Genomic DNA, 26,916 nt, shown 5'->3' on the forward strand with positions numbered 1-26,916 from the left:
TCGTTGTAGAGGTCCTCCATTGCTCTGGCAGCATCTCTACCAATGTTGTGTAAAGGTTTCTGTTGCATTAGCGAGAGTGAAAGGGGAGTGAGTGCCTACAGGTTGACAACTGTACCAAGTCCTATGTCTCCGTTATTTAGAGTAAGTGCTTACACACACAGCTCACATGCAGATACCTACACTGAAAACATATTAACTTATATATTGAGTTCCTAACTAGGAAGCTCAAACACAGGCCTGGGTAGTCCAAAAATAAATGGTCAGGACAATGAGAACTGGATATTCCAAAAACCTTTCAAAGTGTATTAATCTCATCCACTTTTAGGCAATTCCTGAACTAGGAACTAAGTTTCTTTTATAGCCACTGGAGAGAAATGGGAACGCATAAGGTATAGTTCATCTTTTCTAGTTTATTAGTCTACATTAGATGGAAATAATTTTTTTCTAACAGTGTCTATTTCTTTTCACCGGCAATGAAGAGAACTTAGAGCAACTAGTTTAAATTCAGGCATCTACATTTGATCAGAGGACTCCCACCTGTGTGTCTGTAGATAATAGTGTGTCTTGGATCAGAGAGAAACTCTGCACCATCTGCTCCAGACAGTCTTGTTTAATGCTCCAGCACACCTGAGGTAGCCTTTATAGGAATGCCAATTACAGGAACAGCTGTATTTATCCTTAAATTTGCCCCGTAGCTAGAGGTACCTAATCCCACCCAGTTATCTTATTATTATTATTACAAATGTTTTAAAAGCATAGCAACCACAAACAGAGAAAATACAAACAGATTAAATCAACAAAATTAAACAAAAAAATTAGTCCCTTGTTCCTTTCATCCATCTAACCAAAATTCACCACTGTACAGAATACCACGTGAGGAAATAGAACTATCAGGAAGGGCATTAAGAAAGCATTAAGCACCTGAAGGAAGAGACTTAGAGCAGGATTTAGAGTTCAGATTAATTGTAGCTAATGCTATCAACAAGCATAAGACAAAGTAAATGGGAAAGAGTGTTGATGGTGGTGGAAAAATATACAAAATATTATCTTGTTTTGCTATCAGGAAAACATCCAGCAAAGGTATTGTTTCTGCTGTCATTACAGTCAGTTTCTTAGCAGCCTGAAAGTTTAAGCTGCTAGAACATACCCAGTCTGTTGTTTGGCAACATAGGTTTCCACGGCAACAAAAGCCAGTGCCACTTCTCCTTCTTGCTAATAGATTCTGTCACTAAAATACAGAAACTGGGGCCCTGAACTGACCTGATGGCTCATGAGAAGGCGGTTACTATGCCATGAAATTCCTGTCTTGTACTACAACAGCAAGGTATTCTGAAATATTAAACACATTTATTTATTTTTGTAAAGCTTACTGATGGATTGCAGCGCATTTCAGTTGTGATGTTGCTTGGAAGGACATTAGAAAGTTTGACATACTGGTCAGAATGATACTGAAAAGGCTACTTCTATTCATGTATTAGCCCATTTTCCTTGGTAGCATCAGGTAACATAGAAATCACTGAGATTAAAATCTGCATTCATTTAACTACTTAACTTCTATTTTTATCATTTTACTCAATTAGGCAGAAACTGTGGAAAACTAGTGACATTTTTTTGCGTATAGTTTATACTACTTAAATAACAACTCCAAGAGATGCTGCTTTTTAATTTTGATTTGATACAAACACAAAAACATCCACTGACACATGGAAAATGTCTTAAGGGAAGATGTGGAAGAAACAAAAAATGAACTAGAATCCAATATAATGAATCTCTAAGTCCACCATCAGGGAAGAAACATAACTTTCACTCCTTCCTCTCCTGAGTCTAACTTTGCACACATTCCCCATTGTTTAAATCCTATGAGTTTTTTCTTTGTGAGTCGTTAGTTCAGTGTAGAAATTCTTTTGAATGTCCCTTAAAGCTATTCTCCCATTGCTCTGCACAATGGCATGCCTCCTGTAGCAGATGGTCTTATTTTTCTATTTTCAAATGTCCCCAAATATTTCCATCTTCTTTTCTGGACAAATTCAGAAATAATAAAACTGTTGAATCTGATTAATTTCACCTTTTATCATAAATTATAACATTTTTATTAGGGCATTTACTTTTGAAGTAATTCCAATGAAGACTTTAACATCTCTATTTTAACATGAACATAGTGTTTGACTTGAAGATTCAGAATTTTGTCTTCAAGTTTAAAAATTTCCCCTTTATTTAAGCTAATGATTGCTGTTACTTCCTTGCCAGCTCATAACATTATACTACTCTGATGAAAAATACACTATCAAATGCACAGATACAGCCCACGTTCCTCATATCAACTGTTTCATTCTGCATGTGAGTTAAGCATAAGCTTAATGTTATGTGAATAAAGCAAAACTGTAGCAAACAGCAAAAGCTAAATATATTCTACCAAAGCAATTTATTCAAAATGGAGCCACAAACACCATGTATCCCCTTTGCAGGTCACAAAAAAAAAAAAAAAAAAAAAAAAAAACCTGCTGTTTTCTCTAGAGCTAAGGTTCCATTACTAGCTCATGCATGCTTCCAGCACCAAAGGCAAATATAGGATCATGATGGAATGAGAAAAAAGAGGAATAACAAAATAATTACTGTTTAGCAAGAAAGAATAATTCACAGTAAACCTCACAAACTGGTGAGTTCGGCATTTTAAAAAATAAAAATAATAAAAAAATCTACAGAAATGATCTATGTTGTGTAGAACTGCAGAATACCAGGCTTAGAAAATGAATTTAAAACATCCACAATTTAAGACAAACACAGGAGTTGAGGAAAAAAAAAAAAAAGAAAACTATGTGAGAAAAAAAAAACACATAAACAAACAAAAACAAAACAAAGCAAAACAAAAAACTCAGCAAAAGTAACAAATACTTGGAAACATTTTAGAATCATAGAATCACCAAGGCTGGAAAAAACCTCTAAGATCATCCAGTCCAACCATCCACCTATCACCAATATTTCCCACTAAACTATGTCCCTCAGAACAACATCTATACATTTCTTCAACACCACAAAGGGATGGTGACTCCACCATTCCCCTAGGCAGCCCATTCCAGTGCCTGATCACTCTCTCAGATAAGTATTTCCTACTGTCCAACCTGAAGCTCCCCTGGCACAGAATCATAGAATTACTCAGGTTGGAAAGGACCTCAAAGATCATCAAGTCCAACCACAGCCTAACCATAGTAACCTAACTCTAACAACCCTCTGCTAAATCATGTCTCCGAGCACCACATCCAAACGGCTCTTAAACACATCCAGAGATGGTGACTCAACCACCTCTCTGGGGAGCCTATTCCAGTGCTTAACCACCCTTTCTGTAAAGAAGTGTTTCCTAACGTCCAACCTAAACTTACCTTGGTGCAACTTGAGGCCATTTGCCCTTGTCCTGTCACCTGTCACCAGTCAGAAGAGACCTACCCCGCTCTCACTGTAAGCATCTTTCAGGTACTGGAAGAGAGTAATAAGGTCTCCCCTCAGCCTCGTCTTCCCCAGACTAAACAGCCCCAGTTCCCTCAGCCTCTCCTCATAGGGCTGATTTTCCAAGCCCTTAACTAGCCTCGTTGCCCTTCTCTGCACCTGCTCCAGTACCTCCATGTCCTTCTTGTACTGAGGTGCTCAACACTGAACACAGTACTTGAGGTGAGACCTCACCAAAGCCGAGTACAGGGGCAGGATGACTTCCCTAGTCCTGCTCACCAGACCATTCCTGATACAAGCCAGGATGCTATTGGCCTTCTTGACCACCTGGGCACACTGCTGGCTCATATTCAGCCAAATGTCGATCAGTACACCAAGGTCCCCTTCCATCAGGCAGCTTTCCAGCCACACCTCCCCAAGCCTGTAGGGTTGCCTGTGGTTGTCGTGACCAAAATGCAGGACCCGACACTTGGCCCTATTGAAACTCATGCCGTTAACCTTGGCCCATCAATCCAGTCTATCCAGGTCCCTCTGAACACTCCCTTCCAAGTTGGTGTCATCTGCAAATTTACTGAGGGTGCACTCAATCCCCTCATCAAGATCATCAATGAAGATGTTAAACAGAAGAGGCCCCAGCACCAAGCCTTGGGGGACACCACTCATGACCGGCTGCCAACTGTATTCTACTCCATTGACCATGACTCTTTGGGCCCGGCCATCCAGCCAGTGCTTCACCCATCCAGACCATGGGCAGCCAGCTTCTCCATGAGAATGTTAAGGAGGACAGTGTCAAAGGCCTTACTGAAGTCCAGGTAGACCACATCGACAGCCTGACCCTCATCCACTAAGCGGGTCACCTTGTCATAGAATGAAATCAGGTTTGTCAGACAGGATCTACCATTCGTAAACCCATGCTGACTGAGCCTGATCCCCTGGTTGACCTTTAGTTGGTCCATGATGGTTCCTGAGATTATCCATTCCATAATCTTCCCTGGCACTGAGGTGAGACTGATAGGCTTGAGGCCATTCACAGAATCACAGAATGGCCTGGGCTGGAAGGGACCTCAAGGATCATGAATCTCCCATCCCCCTGCCAGGCAGGGCCACCAACCTCCCCATTTACTAGACCAGGTTGCCCAGGGCCCCATCCAACCTGGCCTTGAACACCTCCAGGGACAGGGCATCTACAATCTCTCTAGGCAGCCCATTCCAGCACCTCACCACTCTCCTGGTAAAGAACTTCCCCCTAACATCCAACCTAAACCTTCCCTCTTTCAACTTAAAACCATTCCCCTTTGTCCTGCTGTTATCTACCCTTTCAAAGAGTTTACTCCCTTCTTGTTTATAGGCTCCCTTCAGGTACTGAAAGGCTGCAATGAGGTCACGCCGCAGCCTTCGCTTCTCCAGGCTGAATAAGCCCAGCTCTGTCAGCCTGTCTTAGTAGGGGAGGTGCTCCAGCCCCCTGATCATTTTCATGGCCCTCCTCTGGACCCTCTCCAACAGCTCTCTGTCTTTCTTGTACTAGGGGCTCCATACCTGGACACAGTACTCTAGATGGGGCCTTCCCTCTAGTACTATTGCTAGTTACATGAGAGAAGAAGCTGACACCCATCTCACCACAACAAAGATATTTTTGAAGATATTTGAAGATATTTTTAACCTGGGGGGGAGGGGGGAATGGAAAAAACAACAACAAAAACAAACAGAAAAGAAAACCCAAGAACATAAGTTTGTGTGTTATTTGTATTCACAAAAGTAACAATAATTGGAATAATAATTTACCTACTTGTAGACCTTCAAATAACACATCTAGACCATCCTTTTTGAACAAGAAACTGAAAGCAAAAGCTGAATCTGATAAGTAATATTCGTCCTAAATCCAATCTAATTTATTATTAATCAACAGTAATAGAGAATTTGAGACACATATTTTAAAAAGTTATAGAGAACAGGTGATTTGTCAAGAGAGAAGAAAATGTTGGCAGTGTGAAGATGATGAAAACTGTTGCTTAAAAAATTGTTTCTCCAAAAAAAAAAAAGATGTATGTAAAAAACACTGTGGGCAAAGGAATGGAGAAGAAAGCAGAATAAATAAAGTTCTGACAATAGCATGAATAACAGAGGAAATTGGATTCTCCTGAAATAGTTTGAAAAATCTGATCAATCTCATTTAACTATCACCTTGCTGATTTGTAGCTATGGGAGGGGTAGAAGAAGGGACAAGGATGTCGGGAAAGAGAAGAGGACGGGAAAAGGAAAAAGGAAAGGAAAAATACAAGGGAAGGAAAGGAAAGGAAAGAAGGGAGAGGAAAGGAAAAGAGAAAGTTGGAAGGGACCTTCCTAACATCAAAGACCATGTAGTGCATATTTCTGAGGACATTTTCCAGATACCTCTTGAACAGTGACATGGCATGGGACATCAACCACCTCTCTAAGAAGCCTATTCAATTGTTTGACAATCCTCACAATAAATAATTTTTCCTAATATCCAATCTGAACCTAGTGGTGCAGCTTTGTTTCATTCTTATCTGTCCTTACCAGGAAGAAGAGACTAGAACTTCTCTTTCTGCTACCTCTCCTCAGGAAGCTGCAGAGAGCAATGAGGATGCATCAGTCTTTGTTCTTCTAGACTAGACAGCCCACATGTCTTCATCCTCTCCTCACAGGACATGTTTTCCAGCCCTTTTATCAGCCTTCTTGCCCTTCTCTGGATGCTTTCAAGAACATTATCATCCTTTTAATATGTGGAGCCCAGAAATGCACGCAGTAGTCAAGGTGAGGTTGCACCAACACTAAGTGTACCAGGAGAATCACTTCTTTTGACCATCTGATTGTGCTAAGTTTAATGCATCCCAAAACATGGTTTGCCCTTGTGGTTGCTAGAGCACACTGCTGACTCATGTTGAGCCTGTTGTCAAATAGCACCTGCAGATCACTTGCTGCTGAGCTGTTCTCTAGTTATCTATCTCCCAGTCTGTGTCTGGGATTATTCCATCCCAGATGCAGAATTTGGCATTTTACTTTCTTGAACTTCCTGTCATTCAGCTGCCACTTCAGGCCCAATGCTCCAGTTTATTTAGATCCCTCTGCAGTTTGGTTCATCTTGTAGTATCTGGTGATAAAGTCCTGTACTTGTTGACTAGTAAACAGTCTTGCTCCAGTTGCACTTTAGAGTCTCACAGTACCCCAAAACATGTATTCACCTACATTCTGAGCATATCTTTGTCCACCTCCTTTGCACACCAGTATATGAAAATGCTACAGTTTTGTCTTCGGGCAGCTGGTCCAACTCATGAAAAGCATGTATACTGTCAATTAGTTTGCCAGGGAGAATCTGACTTGTGAGTAGTGAGTTTTTTCTCAATCATCAACACATGTCAATGAATGATATTTTTTTCTAATTGATGTATGAGAGCTGCAGTTAATTTTGATTGACTCATTCCACATTCTGATAATGATCTGCTGCATTGCCAACAGGTCAAGGGAGGTAATTTTTCTTCTGTAGTGAGAGTTGGGGCCACGCCTGAAGTACTGTGTCCAGTTCTGTGATGAACTTACAAAAGCAAGTCCATCAAAAAGCCAATGAGATGATTAAAAGACTATAGTACATCTTGTAGGAGAAGAAGCTGAGAGCCTGTTTAGCCTGGAGAATTCTCACAGGAGATCTTATTAAAATGAATAAATACATTATCTGAAGAAATGAAGAAGTGGTAGACAGCTGCTTTTTAGTAGTGCCCAGTTAAAGGAAAAGCAGCAATGGGCACAAATAAAAATATGTGAAATTCTAATTAATGCACGATAACACCTTTTCCTTTCTTTAACGCTGAAACAACGTCACAGTTTTGGCTGGAATGGAGTTCATTTTCCTTATAGAGGTTTATATGATGATGTGTTCTGGATTTTAAATGAAAATAATGGTGATAGAATGCTAATGTTTAGTTGTGGAGTAGTGCTTACACAGAGTGATGGTGTTTGTGTTCCCAAGAAGCCATTACATGTAATGAACACTGTTTTCCTGGGAGTGGCTGATCATCTGGATGCCAATGTGAAGTAATGAATGACAGTAAAGAATGAACTTTCCCAAGCAAGATATACATACAGTTCCCTAATTGTCTTTTAAGGCATTATACTCCCTCTTCTGTGTGCCTTTCCAACTTTGTAGCCTGGACATGGAATTTGAAGTACATTTTCTCAGGTCTCCCTTGCTTTATCTTACTCAAATGTGAAGTAACAACTTTATTTAAGTACCAGAAATCACTGTTAGGTAGCAAAAACTGTTCTACCTCCAAAATAGTATCACATCAGAAAGATTTCTTTACAGGATTAAATACAAATAAAATGTGGAGAATGTAGAAATAATTAATCTAGAGTATAATTTCTGTATATGCTTACATTTCTGTAGCAACTTTAAGAAAAGCTCTGGGAACAGAAAGAGTAGGAAAATGCCTAGAAGTAATGGTTCATGGTGTTCAGATGGAATTTCCTGTGTTTCATTTTGTGTCCATTGTCTCTTGACCTAGCACTGGGAACAACTGACAAGAGCTTGGCTCTATCTTTATCACACTCTCCCTGTAGGTCTTTACATAACACTCATGAGATCCTCCATGTGAGGATGAAGCCAGGCTCTTCTCAGTGACATCCAATGATAGGACAAGAGGCAATGAATGCAAGCTGGAATATAGGAGGTTCCTCATAAATATGAGAAAGAAACTTCTTCTCAGTAAGGGTAACAGAACGCTGGAACAGGCTGCCCAGAGAGGTTGTGGGGTCTCCTTCTCTGGAGACATTCAAAACCCACCTGGAGGTGTTCCTGTGTAACCTAATCTAGGTGATTCTGCCCCGTCAGGGGGATTGGACTAGATGATCTTTACAGGTCCCTTCCAATCCCTAACAATCTGTGATTCTGTGATTCTCTGTGAACCGTCTCTTCTGCCAGCTGAACAGTCCCAGCCTTTTCTCAAAGGAAAGGTGTTCCAGTTCCTTCATCACCTTAATTCCCCTGTGCTAGGTTCTCTCCAGCATGCCCCTGTTGCCCTTGTACTGGAGAGCCCAGAACCATACTTAGTATTCCAGATGAGGCCTGACCAATGCTGAATAGAGGGGAACAATCACCAACCTGAACATGCTAGCATTCCTAATGTAGTCTTGGGCATCAGACATCTGGAAAGGTATAAGTTCCACTCCAGTTTAATACTTTTTTTTCATGACTATGTCTTCTCAGAAACCATCAGTGACATGAGTTTAAATATCAGACAATAGAGTAGTGGTGTTCAGATAGCCTCAGTACTAAGGCTGATTTTCACCTCTTTCCAGAACTGGTGGGATTTCTTACTCTTTTAAATCTAACAGTAAAACCACCTATGTGCTATTTTTGGCTATTTTCAGTGTACTTTATAATAAAAACAAACAAACAAAACACATTTAACAATGGTCTGTTTAGCTTGATCTTTTTGCAAAAGAGTCTAAGAAGAATGACTTGTGACGAGTAACTGAAGTCAAAAGCTGAATTCAGTTGTGTACAGAACAGCCTAGAGTGCCACATCTTCATTTTCATTAAGCATGCTAGACTACTTTTTAGACACAGTCTGCATTTATTATTGTAACTCGATTGTACAAACAAATATGATGGAGAATGAGAATTACAATTTTTTGGATTCAGTTAATTTGGATTAAGTCAGGAGGGTTATGATTATGTTGTCTTTTTTTGTTTTTTTGTTTGTTTGTTTTTCCCTGAGATGACTAAGACCACAGAAGTATTATACTGCCTTTCTAATATGTACTAGAAAATACTTATTTTGTGTGATCATACACTATAATGTATAGTTTTATTGAATATTGCATAGTACTTGATAGTCATTTTATCTTAGCAAGAATCATGTGATTGATTCCAGAAAACATGGAAGGTTTACAGACAACAAAGCAGGATACAACAATTTTCTAAATAGAAATTGTGGAGTGGCTAGTCTAGCTCACTATGCTATAGTAACATATAAGAGAAAGGCAAAGACAATAAAATCTCAGATAAAATGTTCTTAGTTAAAATATATCCAGGTAATTTTTTTCCTTATTACTAAAGTTAAATTATTCACTGACATCTTTACAGCTAGAGAAGATCTAAACTATTAATACACTTGATGAATATTTGCAATCATTCTTTTTTCTGTTAGTAAATCTAAAACATATATTTTCTTTTATCCCCTCTCCTCTTTGAAAATCTGGTTCACTGTGTGCTCACTATGTATCCTGATTATCACTTTGTTTATCACTGTGAGATGTTACAACAATAGATTCCATCACTACAACCCTGCACTTAGCTCAGATGCAGTTTATCATTCCATTTTTGTTTTTTAAGCTTAATGTAGCAACTTATTGTGAACACAGTTCTTTGGCTTTATGCTCTAACTTTTCCCACAGAACACCTAGAAATTGGGGAAAAAAAAAAAAAAAATACAAGGAAATATTTTTAAGAGAAATCATAAATAAATTTTATCAGATTGTATCAAATCTTAAATGATTTAATCAGGCTGTATCAAATTGAGAATAATTTAATCATGTAAAAAGGCTATTATTAATTTTCCAGTATACTCTTATTCTCTTCTCAGACTTCTATTTTCATCCATTGGTAAATTCTATTTGCTCATACATAGACTTATTTAAAAACACCTGGCTTATCACACTAATTAAATGTGAAATATTTGAAAGAAAAAAATACATGTATATATTATATTTGCTGATCATAATGTTATGGCAATTTTCTATTATTTTGCACAGAAATATTTGAAAGCTCAAGGAAACTTTTTTGAAGACTGACAGCAAAGTATTTGAGGTAGATAAAATTGGAAAATTATGCTCAAGAATTTGAAGATATATATTTTTTAAATAATGAATTATAAAAATATTTTATTATTTGTATGAGTAGTTTAGACCATTATGTATTAGTTACATAAATAACAGAAACTAGCAATAGTTATTAAAGATCAGGGAAAATGTTCTCAGTAACAAATCTGAATTTTGTACATAAGTCATTACTAATCATTATTTCAGTTCTTTTAGATATCAAAAATAAGATTTTAGTAGAAAAGAAAGGGCAAAATTTTAAATTTGCTTCATCTAGCTAATAATTTTGCAATCACATTGAACAGTGGGTATATTAAATGTTAATTACTGGATAATTTATTTTTTACAGAAAGATTATGGAATAGGTTATTTTGCCCAAGATCTTTTGCATTATTGACTGAAACAAACAAACTCAAAGAACAATAAAATACACAGAAGTCAAACATGTTTCCCCTGAAAAAAAAAAGTGACCAAACACACAATGCTGATTCTCATCAGAACATTGGTTTATCGCTAAATCTTATTTAAATGGAGTAAGGGCAGACCATGATTCCTGGAAGCCTTTAAGAATTTTTCTCATGGTCTCACTGTGACTCACTGCATTTTGTGCGCATAAATTTATACATATGTTTCCACTTCCATGTTTCAGAAAACAGAAATGTCCTTCTTTTGGTGCTGATCTTGCTACTTTTTATCAGTGATTATACTAATCCCAATGCACTTTGTTTTCCACTTCAGTTCCTATTGCTTACACTTCATTACTATGACTGAAAATAAATAAATAAATAAATAAATAAATAAAAATACCTTCCACACGACTGGACAATCTTAAAAACAAACAAACAAAAACATAGCAGTGGCTAGTGGGTTAAGACAAAAAGTACTAATATTATGCTCTAGTATAGAAGTGAAATTCATACTACCTGTCATTCATTCATTCCAGAATGAAACATTATTGAGCTTATTTGAGAATAAACTTCTGATCATACTTTATTCTATTCATGAAGACAATTTGATGTTGTACATTAGTAAGGCGGGAACAAACATTTAATATTTTGAAGGGTCTAGATAACTTCATGCTCTTCAATAGCATACAATTTATATGCATGTAAATGGCTACTACAAACATAAAGAAAACATGATATTTAAATTATTTGTGTCCTATAATACATCTCAGAGCTATTAGAGAAAAATGAAGAAAAGCTCATAACATCTAAATATATACTTACAGTTGTAGGTTTTGCAATCCAGTCTCTCTGACCCCCTCCTTTTAAAGTAGATCCTTCACTGAGGGGCTTTATTCTGATAACGTAGCGCTCATAGGGGTCTGGATATATTAACTGTAGGTGGCACTACTAAAACTTTCTGTAAATTTCTATTCTAACCCTGAGAGTCATTGTTCTTGAAAAAAAGTTAAAAAACTTAAAAGTTTTTTAGGTCTTATTCCAGAAACCATACAGTTTGAAGTATTAAAAACCTGTAAGATGAAAAACTGGTTAACAGGATCAAGCTAGTGAAGTGTCCATAAGAAAAAGGAATAAAGAAAATAGAGGGAATAAAGGCAGTAGGGTGGTCATTGTAAATAAATATATTTTAAATAAATTTTGTGCTGTATTAGTCCAAATTGAAAGCCAACTTGGACTGACTAGGGTCATAATAACCACATTCAGCATTATGTACTACAATAAATATTCTAATTAATTTGAGTGTACCTGATCTATGTATTATCTGAGTTGTACTAAAACAGCTATTGAAATTTAATTTTAGAAACCGACCTAGAAATAGACAAGTTGTAATAACCAAATTTAATTTTCCTGTGAGGTGTATAATAATAATAATTGTGTGAACAAATTGCCTATTAATAGTCTCAACATGCTGATTTTGACCTAATGTAAACAAGATAGCCTACTAATTATAATTTATCCAACAGAACTGAATGTACAATATATTAAAGTGCTGCGTTTTACAAATGTCATTAAACCTAATAATAAAAAAGCCTTGTAAGAATTCAAGATTATTCTTTCAGTATCTTTTGAAAGCTGCAAATTGTTACAGTGTGTTTTGAATGAAAAACATGTGTATGATATATTTATTAGATGTTCCTAAAGTACATATAAAATATTTTGGTATAATTTAGGTTTTAAACTAAATTTAGGTGAGACCCACCAGCAGTTATGAGGTCCGACACTGAGTAAACCTCCCTATGATAAAGATGATAATAATAATAATAATAATAATAAATTCCTGCAATTGCACCAAACTCTCAGCCTTGTATTTATGAGATGGGTTTTCCTGGTCCTTTCAGTATCCGTCACTAACACTGAGAGGATAGAAAAAAACACCACCTGTACTCCTGCTTCATCAACTGACCACCTCAATGCCCTGAAGTCTCTTTAGATAGTCCTCAGGCTAGTCCTCAAAAAGGAGAATATAGCATTTAGTTAGCAGCATAATATTACTAGTCATATGTAGAATCACAATTGTTTCAGTTAGAAGGGACCTTTAAAGGTCACCATGTCCATTCCTCTGCAGTGAACAAGGGCATCTCAGCTAGATCAGGTTGCTCAGAGCCTGGCACAGCCTGACTTTGAATGTCTCCAGAGATGGGGCATCCACCACCACCTCTGTGGTCAACCTGTTCCAGTGCTTTACTACCTTTATTGAAAATGTTGTCTATATCTCTTCTCTTCTAGTCTGAAACCATTTCTCCTTGTCCTATCACAACAGACCCTGCTGAAGATGCTGTACTCTTCTTTCTTACAGCCTCCCTTCAGATAGAGAAAAGCCATTGTCAGGTATCCCTGGAGCCTTCTCTTTCTCAGGCTGAACAGCCCCAGCTTTCTCAGCCTGTCTTCATAGGGGAGATATTCCATTCCTTGGATCCTTTTTGTTGCCCTCCTATGGACGTGTTCCAACAGGTCTATGTCTCTCCTGTACTAAGGACTCCATATCTGGACAAAGTACTCCCGTTAAGGTCTCACCGACAAAGAGCAAAGGGGCAGGATCACCTCACTCGGCCTGCTGACCACACTTCTTTTGATGTGTCTGGCTTTATGAGCTGGGAAGACACATTGCTGCCTCATGTCCAGCTCGCCATCCTCCAGTACCACCAAGTTCTCTTCTGTAGGGCTATGCTCTATCCTTTTATCCCCCAGGTTGTATCACTGGGGGGCGGGGGGGCGCTGCTGCAACCCAGATGCAAAATTAGACATTTGGTGCCAAATTTTGGACAGGTTTAAACATGAGATTTCTTAATTAAAAAACATGTAACCAGTAGAACTGTCTCCAAAACAGTAACTAATACTCAGAACAGATTTTTGTGAAATAGTTAACTTTATGAACACAGTTCTCTTGACTCTTGTCTGTGGTTCCAAATATGTCCTCTTTTCTACCTGACCTCTAATTCTAGAAGGTCATGGTTCTTCAGAAGATCATGTCATATGTATTGATCCTGTGCAATTATCTCAGTCATTCCATATCATCATAGCAGGCACTAGTTTTTATATAGTTATTAAATGCTAAATCAAGTCCCTGCTCAGTAGAGGCACTGGAGGTCAGGATTTATTTACTGAAGAGAAGGTGGCTAGAGCCATTTGGGATATCTTAGGGTCTGAGATAGGGGACTTAGCTTAAGTAGATATAATACTCAACCTACATAACAATAGTGATCCACTGGAGTAAATCTGGAGGCCAGTTGTTATACTCTGACCTGTCTTAAATTGCACCAGCTGATCATGTACAGCAGCTATAGTAGGAGTTTAGATAAGCCTTGCACATTGATAATACTTACATAACCATCTAACACAGCCATCTATGGAATATTTACTGGGGGTAACCCAATGAAATGTGTACCTCTTGAAAGAAGGTAAAACTCCAGGGTGGAGTGTGGTGGATAATCCATTCCATGGTAGTTCCCTAAGTAATGTGACCTGCAGCCTTTGCTGTTAGCAAACATTTGGGGAATCTGGTATGCTGACTTTAAGGGAAATAAATAAATAAATAAATAAATAAATAAATAAACACACAGGATGGAGGAGAGTGGAGGCCCTGTGGACAAACCCCATGATCATCCTGTAGGGATGGGGAATTGTTACTACTGGAAATGATAAACTACCTTGTTTTTCAACTCTGAGCCAATAGTTTTCGATCAGTCAAAAGCATAACCACTATGTAAACTTCATAGATCAAAGGTATGTTTGACTAGAGTCACTCAAGCTCCACCAGAATATAAGATAATGGTATAAAAATGGCTTAACATATAATATACATATATATACTATCTATACATATATAGGTAGTACTGAAAAGGGATACCTAATGGTGGTGATTATGTTGAATAACAGTATTTTGTAATTGAGAATCTCCTTTAATAAACAGTATTTTTGTACCTTTTGTGTCCGTTGTAGTTTCCATGGAAATAAATAGGAGACATTAATTTTGGAGCAACCTATGTAGATATTTGAATTTAGATTTCTGGTTCTAGAACAGAAACATACTGAATTGAAACCTGTCACAAAACTTAATAATATGCTATTTATATGTGACATAAGGTCAGGCTTGTATTCATCTCAAAAATATTCTTTAGCCTATTAGTTGAAACTGAGGTCATGGGAAAAACTAAGTCCAGTCAATTCAACTTCATTTCCAAGCTTCCAGCACTTAGGCTCAGTGGAGTACTGAAAATCATTATGGATTCATTCAAAAATAGTTTTTAAAGTATCACATTTTTTTCTGGGAATTGGAGAGAGACACATTGTTTGCTTTTTCTGAAATGAACAGGCAATTGTTTATTGCTGGATATCTTTTTAACTGACTTGAGAACATTCAAGTAACATCTGTTGAAGAGAAACTTGATGTGTCCATAAAGTATGCTATATATGTATCTACTTCTCACATACAGTTGTCCCAGAAATAAGGCAGAAGAAGAAGAAAAAAAGTCAAACAAATAAATAACAATATCTCTTAACTTTTGGGTATGATAAGTACTATCACAATGATAAAACTGAAAAAAAAAAGGAAAACAAAACAAAACAAAACAAAAACAAACAACAAAAACTTGCAAAATTACATAGGTTGCTCTGAAAGTAATGCCTTCTTTTTATTTCCATGGAAACTACAACATGTACAAAGAGCAACATAATACCATTTGATACAGCATATTCACAGCTATAAAACACTATTTTTCAACATAGTCACTACCATTAGCTATGCATTGTCACCAGAGATGGTCATAAACCTTAATGTCATGTTCATCAAACTCTGCACAAGCACAGGTGACTTACTGTCACTATTGCCACTGCTGAAACATAGCATCCACCACCTCACTATGCTCACCTCCAATATTTTGTCTCAGCAAGTATCAGTGAATGTAAATTAGTGTTGTTTTTTTTTTTTTTTTTTTTTTTTTTTTCCCTCATGGTGCAATTCAATGACACAGCTTTGCTTCATATGCACTTCCACATCAGAGCCATTTAGCAAGACTGCCTCTCTGCCTCTCTCTCTATATACATATACATATACATATACATATACATATACATATACATATACATATACATATACATATACATATACATATATAAATTTATGGAATATTGAGGGAAGGTTCATCCTCTTCTGCCATATCACCAACATTTGCCTCTGAAATCATGGGCCAATTCAATAAAATAGGTGTTACTTTCAGAATAGCCCTTGTAATGCATATAAAATAGTCAATTACTTCAAAAAATATCAGGCCAGTTTCAACGGTCAGGTTAAATTGTTTCAATAGATCAGTAAGAGAAGAGATGGAAGTAAATGCCTTTTTAACACAGGTACACAGCTAAGACTGAAGCCATTTCTGCTGTCACACAGTATGATGTAAGAAACTCTTACAAAAAAACAAAGTTTGGCTCCATTAATGACTTGTCTTGAAAAAGTTTAGTCAGTTTTGAATGAATTTTAACTCACTAAAATATAGCAGAGCAGAACCTTAAGGGAAGAGATTAGTAACTTCTGTCAATGAGAAATACTTTTTACATGGGTGAAGAACCGTTTGTCAAGAAATACTTAGCAGTCAGCAAGTTTTAAAAAAGCAGAACTTAAAATCCCTTGAACACCATCCATATCTAAGGACCTTAACTTAGTGTAGGGCTATCAATTATTTTATGGAATATAGACCTTCCTGTATTATTGTTTGAAATCATGTATCTCCAAGGACAGGTTCATATAGGGCAATTGTCCTGTATTTTTCCCTCCTTATCACTAGTTTGTTTAAATCATAGAACTGTAGAATCATAGAATTGTTGAGTTTGGAAGAAGAATATTGACATAAGACTAGTAAAAAAAAAATGTTGCTTGTTAAGGAAGGAAAGACACATTTCCATTGTTCCATGTGAGTCACCTTTGCTTCTGACCCACAGGAGAGACTGATTAGAGATTTTGCCTTATATTTCATCCCTCTGAGAACTTCAAAGTACTGAGATATAAAAACACATTTCCCTGCATTTGAAATTTACAACTACCTATTTTCAAACTTTTTTTTTTCTTTTTTTTCCCCCAGATATAATTCATAATAGAAGAAAGTCCTTTTTGTGCACTCGGGAAGAATCCAAACTCTGCTATCTCATCAGTTTTAGGTACCCAGATGTAATAACTAACACTACAAGACATGGGGCTTTCTGAGCTGGAGATTTTTCACTGACTGTCAACCAACTGTCAACGGTTTAAGGGCTGGTCCGGCCCAGTTCCGTGATTAGTGGGGAGGAGGGATTTCACAAAATCCACGCCTCCAGGAAGGGAAACAGAGGACCCAAAATAATTAAAAACAGTGGCAACAATCTGAGGAGAAACAAACTAACTTACTAAATATAGTATCGGAATGTAAGATAACACACTATAATACAATATAAATCAACAACAATTGAGAGAAAGATTGTCCAAGAGCCAAAGGCCTTATGCAAATACTGAAGCCTTGCGTGCAGTTGGGCGCAGCAGTAGCGAGCTGATCTGACAGGGAACACGGCAAGACGAGAAGAGGGGCCGAGTCAGATGACCTGCGCCCTTATATCTGTTCCCTTGAGCAGGAATGATAACAGTACTCAAAAAGGCTCTTGGGGAACATAGTTCTTCTTCTCTTCCAGACAGGTACCCGGAACTAAAGCATTTGCTCTTTAACTCTCAGTACACTGCATGATGTTGTGATGTGGAATACTGATAACCAAAAATCATAAAACCATGACACCAACTGAAGATTATCTCATTTTAATAAAATTCAATCAGTCAGTGAGAATGAGCAAATGGAATTCTACTGTGTAACAGATACCACAGGATAAAGAAAAGCTTGTTCAATTAAATTTACAAACATTTTAGGATAAGAAATAATGGGACAGCAAGAATGAAAAGCAATTCTCCTTCCACTTTGAGTGAATGTCGTAACCGTTAGGTACTAAATAGTCTTCCATCCTGTGTGACTAAACAAGCATTTGAGGATTCATTGAAAAATGAATGCAAAATCGGCTCTAGTCAGGCTCTAAAATATTCAGACAATGCACATTTTGTGAATCATGGGTGTAGAAAATTACACAGATGCTATGTACATACCAGGCCAATGTCCTAAAGAAGTAGGTGGCTATGCTGATTTCTTCTTTCAGGATTGTATTCTTTAGCTCTTTATCACTAATATATATATAGTGCTGATAATAGTAACACCATAGATTTCCCTTTAACAATAATTAATGAAAATAAAACTGTGTAGAATTTCTAGCCTAATATCTGTATCCATTGCTGGGAATCACAAAGGAAACTGCTGGGTACTCTGTTGCTAGATTGCTGATCACCTTTGGGCTTCGGTCAGCTGAATTTTTACTTTTGTCCTTGGCTTCTGTTCTCTAAATGAAAACATGATGTTGTAATCCTTTATAAAATACTTTGGAATCAATTGATGATAGGGGATATATAAGAACCATGTGTCATTTTAAAGACGGATTTTTTAACTTGTTGTTTGGTATTCTACCTGGTAAATAAATAATTATTATTTCTGAAGTTATTGCAATTTTTACAGCATTATTTTTCCTTTTCTGTTCAGAAAGAAGTGTATGTGGTTTTCATTCACAGCCATAATGGTTGATACTAGGCATAATATCTTACAAACAAACATGGAGGTTCTAGAACTTCAGTGAGAAAAAAAAAAAAAAAAAAAGGAAGATTTTGACGCCATATAAAGTTGAAAATATTTTGATGTGATATAATTAAAATGCCAGAGGAATTTGTCAGTTAAAAAAGTGAAAAAATAATAGCTCACTCAAATGATTAAAAGTTTAAGTTCTTTCAGTATATCTGCAGACTAGAGAACACATTACCATTACCTTCTCATATTTGCAAGTATTTAAAACATTACAAGATTACAAGTAAAACAAAAATGAACGCAAAATGAAAAGAAATTACAGAGTACATTCTAAGAACAGATAGTGGCATGTTCTAATCTAAAGGCCATGACAAGAAAATCACTGTGCACTTTAAAATATATATATTTTAATTTTTATCAATTATTATTTGGAGTTCATTCTTGTTGCTCTCCAAGTATTAAGCAAGAGCTTTATATTCAGAACATATAATACAAGTTAATACCAGAAATATCAATTGGCTGAGATAGATATGCAGTCTTGGAAACAAGAGATGCTCTAACTTTAAATTCAGAATATCTATAAGAATGTCATAGAATTGCTCAGGTTGGGAAAGACCTTAAAGATCATCGGGTCCAACCACAACCTGACCATACTACCTTAACAACCCTCCACTAAATCATGTCACACAGAATCACAGAATTACAGAATGGCCTGGGTTGGAAGGGACCTCATAATAATATGTGACATTAATATACTATTCATGTATTTGATTGTATGATTTTCATATTGTCATGGTTTTATGATTTTTGGTTATCAGTATTCCACATCACAACATCATGCAGTGTACTGGGAGTTAAAGAGCAAATGCTTTAGTTCCGGGTACCTGTCTGGAAGAGAAGAAGAACTACGGTCCCCAAGAGCCTTTTTGAGTACTGTTATCATTCCTGCTCAAGGGAACAGATATAAGGGCACAGGTCATCTGACTCGGCCCCTCTTCTCGTCTTGCCGTGTTCCCTGTCTGATCGGCTTGCTACTGCTGCGCCCAACTGCACGTAAGGCTTCAGTATTTGCATAAGGCCTTTGGCTCTTGGACAATCTTTCTCTCAATTGTTGTTGATTTATATTGTATTATAGTGTGTTATCTTACATTCCAATACTATATTTAGTAAGTTAGTTTGTTTCTCCTCAGATCGTTGCCACTGTTTTTAATTATTTTGGGGTCCCCTGTTTCCCTTCCTGGAGGCGCAGATTTTGTGAAATCCCTCTGCCCCACTAGTCATGGAACCGGGCCGGACCAGTCCTTAAACCGTTGACACATTTATAAATTATTCCTACAAATTTTCAGATGTAAATCTAAGTACTTTTTTTAGAAAAAAGCATATATATATATATATATATTGGAATATTGAATATAATTATATACATATGGAAAATGCAGTGTTTTGCATTATTGAGCCCCTAACCATGACGCTCTGTATTTAATTTCACCTCATTATCTGCTACTTGGGGGGGGGAAGTTACTTGAGGCAGAGTTTTATGAAAATCCTCACATTATTACTATCACGGTAGTACTTCAGGTTGGAAGAACTATCATTTTCATTTTCTTTGGTCTCTTGGACATCCCAAATCTAGATGCAAGAACTGATCAATATGAGTCTATAATGAAAAGAATTCTAGACTCAATCAGTTCTCCTTAATACAATCCCTTACTACTCTCTTTGCCATCTTAATTAAAATAATAAGAATAATCAAGGAAGTCTTACATTACTCCTTTTTTTTTTTTTTTTTTTTTTTTTTTTTTTGAGGAGTACTGTGTAAGATCAGATTTTTATCCATCTTTTTTGATGTATCCATGGATACAAAAAGTATCTACAAGCATGCAACCCACTTGAAAGCAATTCCTGTGATTGTGACCCTTAAGGACTCTCGGCAATGTTGGAAGCCTGTCATTGCATACTATTTATTTTTTGCAGCTTGCAATTTTGCAGTAAGCTCAAAGGGCAATCTATTGCTACCACCTAAACTAGTATAACTGAGTCCAGTGGTATTGAATTCTGTATTATTTGAAGCTGAATATTTCAGATAATGTCAACTGATCTTCCTAGGTTTTTGTTTTTTTTTTTTAATCATATGGAAATGCTTCAGTGATTTTTTTTTTCTTGATTTTCAGGCTGCTACATATACATGGCATATTTTTTATGTTTTTTCAATACATATTTCCTCTCATATAACACCAAAAGTGAACAACTTGAGAGGTAATGTTCGGTCTTTGAAATTCTTCTCTTTTGTATATTTTGCACAAAGGACAAAAAAATGCATAAAAATATTATATTTTATGAAACAAATGATGCCTAGTCAAGTGAATTCTTCCCTAAATACAGACTTATCTTTTTTTTCTCTATAATCATGATCCTAGATAAATTATTTTTCTTGACAACTTAAACCTCTAAATGATCTAATGAAGTGATGTCAAATTCAGCACATAATGATCTCATAAAGGATCATTATGAATTATTAAGAATTAAGGTCGTGGATGATCAATAACAAATTGATCATGGCTATTGATTGGATGGTGTTTTTATCCATAGTGTGATTTTCTATTCAATATTTTGCGCCATAAAGCACTGAAAAAAATGCATTGTACCGTTATGATAATTTGTCAAGTCTTCTTCTAGCTCAGAATTCAACGCACTCTAAAAAAAATAAAAATAATAATTAAAAAAAAAAAACATAGATGTAGAAAAGAAATACACCTCCCACTCCTATTAAATAACATTGGTTGACTTGTATGGGGCAAGGTCAGCAGTCACGTTACAAGCTAAGCTGGCCATTTGTACATAGGCATCTATACAGACCGGGAGGAGCAATCCTTGGGAGCAGCCTGACAGAGAAGGACCTGGAGGTCCTGATGGATGAAAAACTTAATATGAGCCAGCAGTGTGCTCTTGCAGCTTGGAAAGCAAGTGGTATCCTGGGCTCCATCAGAAGAGGGGTGGCCAGCAGGGACAGGGAAGTGATTGTCCCTCTCCACTCTGCCCTTGTGAAGCCCCATCTGGAGTACTCCTTCAAAGAGGCACAGAGGCACAGCAGTAGGAGGATGAACCTCAGTTACATAGTCAGAGATGGGAAGCCATTCCAGGCCCCTCCCAGACCTGTCCCTGTAGAACATCAGTCCAATGATTCAAGTGTGAGTCCCACCCAACTGCTGAACAGACTATAAGCTCTCGAGGTTAGCTGAGAACTGTTTGTGATTATGATTGTGTATGGTAAGCTACAGGGGGGATAAGTGATCCAGGCATGGCTACTATATGGACTATGTCTAAGCCCAATTACTGATCATGTGCACTGTGTGTGGGTGGGTAGGTGTCAGTGCATGTAGGCTGTGTGCAAGGGAGTCTATACAAGCAACTGGATGGGGCTGTGGCTTCAGGGGCTCAGATGTATGGACCAGCACTGTAGACCTATGGAACAGACAGGTCATGAGAATTGAGCAGAAAACAGTTGGAGTAGTTTCACCAGCTCCAGATGAGAAAACAGCCGAGATTCTCATTATCATTCACAGAAGACTGAACCATCCTCTTTAAAAGTTTAACTTCCCAATACGTGCATTGCCTTATGCAAAAAAAAAAAAAAAAATGTCAGTAAATTAATTTATCAGCAAACCACCTGAGAATTACTTTGCAATGAAAGTAAGGGATGCTAATACTGCACAACAGCAATTACATAATCAGAAGAGAATGATGTTCTTCCCCTTTTATAACTCTTGCTGAAGTAGAAATAGAGAGGATGAGGATGAACAATTCTTAGAGAAAGGGAACATGCAAGTTTGCTGTGTTTAGCTTCTGCTCACTGAGTCGACAAAAAGTTTCTCTTCATTTGGACTATTAAGTGTCATTTAAGTATGAATATTTGACTGACAAATTCAAAGTCCTTGCTAAAAAAAATATTTGAAAGAATTATGAATATTTGGTGTTTTTCAATATTCCAGTTTATCAGATTACTTGTGGCAAATATCACTGTCCAGGTGACATTGTTACCATTCACGTATTTCAAAAGAAAATCCTCTCTGCTGCTTCCAAGAAAATGGTGTCTTTAACCTTTGTATGTGGAAAACATTGATTTTTTTAGAATCTAGTACTTCTCTCATTTTGTCTGTGATAAAAACTCATTTATGAAGCCTAAGGATACAGGTTGTGTTGTCACCTTCATCTTTTTCTACAATAGAATTTATTACCTTTCTCCTTTGCAAAGTCTATACTAAATGAATTATTAGAATAATACTGGTGCTGTAATTTTCACTATGCTTTTGGGTGAATTCACTATATATCTGTTTTATGGAGTTGGTGGTTTTCCTTCTACTTTTGTCTCTTTAGAAAAGTCAGAGTTTATTTTTTTCTTTCTTAAATTTCCATAATGAAGGTCAGTTTTTAAAGCATTTAAAATAAAAGGTAATTGTTAGAAGAGAAAGAAATTGATAAATAAAATTTATATATATATATATATTTATATAATATTTGAAATGAAATTTGTATATATCCTCCAAGAAAGACATAGCAATTTTAAGTGTTTTGTTTTGTTTTGTTTTTCAAGAGAAGTAGAATTGAACTACCTGAAGGCTGTGATGAGAGACATCCCATCCAAAATTAACTTCTTACCAACATATTTTTACCATTATTTTAATGTACTTAGGTCAGTTTCCTAATGAGTGACAAATTCTGAAGTGGAAACAATAACATGGCCTTATGAAAATCATCCTATAAACAGTTAATATTTACCATTACAACATACCATGGAGGAAAAGATAAAACACCAGGAAATATAAAGGAAAAGAAGGTAGACTAAAGAGCAGCACATATAGAATGAACACATATTCCTTGTTTGACTAAACTTTTTTGTGGATAGTTTAAATCACTTTCTAACTATGCATTTAATGTGTCATCTCATCATAAGTTCTTCCACTGTCACCAAACAAAAAACCGCTGCACTTTTTCTTACACTGAAGAGATGCACAAACACCTCTTTCTATCAAAATATGCAGGGACAGTGGGGAGACAGGAGGCAATAGAGAGGGAGGAAAAAAATGATTGATCTGTCATGTTCATCAGAAATTTCCAATACACAGTATAGCATATTAATGTCACTGAAATAGATACCTTTATTCAAAGGAAACGTTGTCCTAAATTTGGCTAAATAAATATATTAAAAAAAAAAAAAGAAAGAAATTTGAATCCATATATCACCTGACGGATCTGATTCATACTACAATTCATCAGAAAAGAAATAATGAATACTTATTTTGACAGCAACAATATTTTCCACATAAATGTGGTGACATCTATCTCAGTATTTTCTAAAACCCTTCTTACGTAACTATGAATGAAGCTAAAGTGTGAAATTAACTTGAATAGCCAACGAATCAAATTTAATTTGCTGTGGCTTCTAGGGCTTTGGGGCTTTTATCTGTTTATATTTTTTAAATAAAGTTATTATAGATGAAAAAGCAAATTCTATTATTCTGAATGTCACATAATAAAAGCACTGTATTTTAAAAAGGCTGCAGGGTAAATACAAATTCTCTAGTCTCATATTACAAGAAAGTTACTTTATTTTGTTAGTTCTTTTTTCTTCTTATGAAAATTACCAAAATTGAAAGTTCAATTTAATTTCCACAGCAAATTTAATTTCAGCATTTTGTGTGAAACACTGACATATCTTTAAGCTAACAGCTGAAGACTGTACCTAGGTTACTCTGAAAGTAATACCTCCTATTTATTTCCATGAAAACCACAACACATACAATGAACACGATAACACCATTAGATAGAGCAAATTCTCAGCCACAAAGCAATATTTTTCAACATTATCACCACCATTAGCTATGCATTTTCAACAGCTATGAACAAGAGTCAGAATGAAGTTGCCAAGCCACTGTCCATCATATTTGCATGGTCATGGCAGACTGGTGAAGTTCCCACTCTTTGGAAAAGGGGAAACATAGCCCCCATTTTCAAGAAGGAAAAAAGCAAAGACCCAGAGAACTGCAGGCTAGTCAGTCTCACCTCTGACCCTGGCAAGATTATGGAGCAGATCCTTCTGAAGGCCCTACTATGGCACATGGAAAATAAAGATGAGATGATGCGTGGAAAGCAACATGGCTTCACCAAGGGCAAGTTATGCTTCACAAACTTGCTGGCCTTTTATGATGGAGTTACAGTGTGAGTGTATAAAGGAATAGCAACTGATGTTATCTACAAGGACTTGTGCAAAGTGTTTGACACTGTCCTGCATGACATCCTGGTTGCCAAATTGGAGAAAAAATGGATGTGGATATGATGGATGGGCCACTTGTTGTACAAGGAATTATCAGGATGATCATACTCAGAGAATTGCAGTCAGTGGCTCAATGTCCAAATAGAGACCAATGATGAATAGCATTCCTCGGGGATCAGTGCTGGGACCAGTGTTATTTAACATCTTTGTAGGCAACATAGACAGTAGGACCAAGTGCACCCTCAGCAAGTTTGCAGATGGCACCAAGCTGAGTGGTACAACTGACAAGCTAGAGAGAGGGAATGCTATGCAGATGGGCCTGGACAGGCTTGAGAGGAGGGTCCCTGCCAACTTAGTGAAGTTCAACAAGACTAAGTGCAAGGTCCTGCACCTGGATTGGAGTGATCCTAAGCATGGTTACAGGTTGAGTGGAGAATGGTTTGGGAGCACATCTGAGGAGAATGATTTGGGAGTGTTGGTTGATGAAAGATTCAACGTAAGCCGACAATCATAGAATCACAGAATCATAGAACGGCCTGGGTTGAAAAGGACCACAATGATCATCCAGTCTCAACCCCGCTGCTATGTGCAGGGTCACCAAACACTAGACCAGGCTGCCCAGAGCCACATCCAGCGTGGCCTTGAATGCCTCCAGCAACGGAGCATCCACAACCTCCTTGGGCAAACCATTCCAGTGCATCAACACCCTCTGTGTGAAAAACTTCTTCCTAATATCCATCCTAAACCTCTCCTGTCTCAGTTTAAAACCATTCCCCCTTATCCTATCACTATCCACCCTCATAAACAGCCGTTCCCCTTCCTGTTTATATGCTCCCTTCATGTACTGGAAGGCCACAGTGAGGTCTCCCCAGAGCCTTCTCTTCTCCAAGCTAAACAAACCCAGTTCCCTCAACCTTTCCTCGTAGGAGAGGTGCTCCAGCCCTCTGATCATCTTAGTGGCCCTCCTCCGGACCCGCTCCAAGAGCTCCACGTCCTTCCTGTACTGGGGGCCCCAGGCCTGGACATAGTACTCCAGATGGGGCCTCACAAGAGCTGAGTAGAGGGGGATAATCACCTTCCTCTCCCTGTTGGTCACCCCTTTTTTAATGCAGCCCAGAACACAGTTGGCCTACTAGGCCAATATGCCCTTGCAGTGCAGATGGGCAGCCATATCTTGGGCTGCATCAAATGGAGCGTGGTCAGCAGGTCTAGGGGGATGATTCTGCCCTTCTACTCTGCTCTTGTGAGACCCCACCTGGAGTACTGCATCTGTTTCTGGGGCCCCCAAAACAAGGTGGACATTGAGCTGTTGGAGCAGGTCCAGAGGAGGGCCACAAAGATGATCAGAGAACTGCAGCACCTCCCCTAAGACGACAGGCTGAGAGAGCTGGAGCTCTTCAGCCTGGAGAAGAGAAGGCTTCAAGGAGAGCTTATAGTGCCCTTCCAGTACCTGAAAGGAGCCTATAGGAAAGATGGGGAGGGACTTTTTATAAGGGCGGGTAGCGACTGGATGAAGGGAAATGGCTTTTAACTGGAAGACAGTAGATTTAGACTAGATTTTGGAGATAAATTATTTACTGTGTGGGTGGTGAGATGCTGGAATAGGTTGCCCAGTGAGACTGTGAACGCTCCCTCCCTGGATGCATTCAAAGCCAGACTTGGATGGTACTCTGAGCAACCTGGTCTTGAGGGAGGTGTCTGTGCCTATAGCAGGGAGGTTGGAACTAAATGATCTAAAAGGTTCCCTCCAACCCAAACCACTCTATGATACTATGTGGCAAATATATTTGTATACTGAAGGTGACATGCTGAACTGATAAGTATGACAAGGAATACTGAACAATTGCCTCTGCTTGAACCAGAAAGAGAAGTCTCCCCCTTGCACCAAAGTGCTCCTACACAACAGATACAGTGCTCTGGGACTGGAAAAAGGAGAGTGCATAGGAAACAGTCAAGATCAAAGGAAAGGACAACCGTACAAAATTGGTCCAATCAACCACCTGCAAGTATGAAGAGAACTAGTAATTGGACACTTCTTGCTGAGAGGCGCTGAAACATCTATTTGCCATCCAGAGTAACTCTCCAGAGTGGCTCACTGCTTGCTGAGGCCTACATTTGCAATATCAAGAAGAGGCTACCATTTCTGGTAAAACCAGAGAACTTCTATCCATTTCTATTCTTGCGATTTGGGTCACATGAGGCTGTAACAAGGATATTCCAAAACATCGAAAGAGACTTTAAGTCCCTTGGGAAGATGATGAAG

General features: G+C 37.6%; 1 long non-coding RNA gene across 1 annotated transcript; it reads left to right on the forward strand.

Moving 5' to 3' along the window:
• The first annotated feature begins 1,184 nt into the window (after positions 1-1,184).
• LOC121107730 lies at positions 1,185-7,283 on the forward strand. Its single transcript, XR_005842111.1, has 3 exons — positions 1,185-1,324; positions 5,983-6,216; positions 6,919-7,283. It is a non-coding gene; the product is annotated as an uncharacterized LOC121107730 (long non-coding RNA).
• The last annotated feature ends 19,633 nt before the right edge of the window (positions 7,284-26,916 follow it).

This window comes from Gallus gallus, chromosome 1 (genome assembly GCF_016699485.2).
Source record: "Gallus gallus isolate bGalGal1 chromosome 1, bGalGal1.mat.broiler.GRCg7b, whole genome shotgun sequence".
NCBI classification, from domain to species: domain Eukaryota; kingdom Metazoa; phylum Chordata; class Aves; order Galliformes; family Phasianidae; genus Gallus; species Gallus gallus.